We start from the raw sequence: 1,483 nt of genomic DNA on the forward strand, positions 1-1,483 counted from the left end.
CTTCCTCTGCTTTAAATACTCCAAAGCTAAAGCCGTACTTCCCAGGTTCCCTTGCAGCAAAAGTGCTGTTTTTTACAAAGGTCCCATCAAGCACGCCCACCAATAGGGGCCTCGGAAGGTGGAGACAGCTGACATACTAGCCACGCTGGGTATCAGATATGCTGTGGCATCTGCGGCAAAGGCTGTGGTATCTTAGTGTTTCTCAACCTTTTTTCTTTTTTATGATTGCTCCCCTGAGGGGCCTTTTTAGACATTTCCCCCCTAATTACAACCACCTATGAAATTTTAATACTACAGATATACTGTATATCCATTTATGTGCTGTATATATGTGTATATGTATATTTTCTATTTTAAAAGAATGAGTGTTTTTGTCCCACCCATTCCCTCCCCAAACAATTTTTGCCCCTTTCGGGGCAATATTGTTCTTGCTGAGAAAGCATGTATTGCACGGTCCCTAGAACCCTAAGTATCAAACAGCACGTGGCAGTGACAGTTGGATTATTATTTGAACAGCCAACTGGTATGATCGCATGTCGTTCCTGGCTGTGTAACATCCAGGTGTTCTGATATGGGAGATCAATGAAAGAAATCCTTCCATGACACCAAAGGAAAACCCTAAGCTGAAGGCTTGCTTTGGAGCTCAGAAAGCAGCCAGTCCAAAATGGAGCAGGAGAAGGGAGGTTGCCAGGGCACCTGGGGAAGCACAGAACCGAAAGCTTACCCCATGCTTTCAACCATGCTGATGGGTGTTTTAGAGTTGTGTACTCAGATTTGGGGATGAATTAGTGACAGTTACACAGAAAACTGAATGAAGGAAAAGAAAGTGAATGTTAACTCCAGGATAAATACAAAGTAGTGACGAAATGGAAACATAATCATAGTACATATACTATGGGACTCATCTTTGAACAGCATTTATGAGGGAGGTTATAATATGGAAACTCTGAATATTTCTTTAACCCACAGTAGTGATATAATTATTTGGGGAGGATAGGGTTGAGGGAAGGGTGGGAAAAGAGCTGTATTCTCATCATCCAAAATAATGTGGTCAATGTATAATGTTTAAAATGAGAAAGTCTTGAAATAGCAGTATAAACTTTTTTTTTTTTTTTTTTAAGTAAATTCAGGGGCACCTGGGTGGCTCAATTGGTTAAGCATCCAAACCTTGATTTCTGCTCAGGTCATGATTTCATGGTTCATGAGATCGAGCCCTGCATCAAGCTCTGGCTTGGGATTCTCTCTCTACCTCTCTCTCTCTCTTTCTCAAAATAAATAAATAAACTTTAAAAAAAGTAAATTCAGAGGACAATAGAACAGTTTTTTAAACTTTTTTAAACATTTATTCATTGAAAAAAAATTTTTTTAACATTTATTTCCTTTTGAGACAGAGAGAGACAGAGCATGAACGGGGGAGGGTCAGAGAGAGAGAGGGAGACACAGAGTCTGAAACAGGCTCCAGGCTCTGAGCTGTCAGCACAGA

The sequence above is a fragment of the Lynx canadensis genome, chromosome A3, assembly GCF_007474595.2.
Source record: "Lynx canadensis isolate LIC74 chromosome A3, mLynCan4.pri.v2, whole genome shotgun sequence".
Classification (NCBI taxonomy): Eukaryota; Metazoa; Chordata; class Mammalia; order Carnivora; family Felidae; genus Lynx; species Lynx canadensis.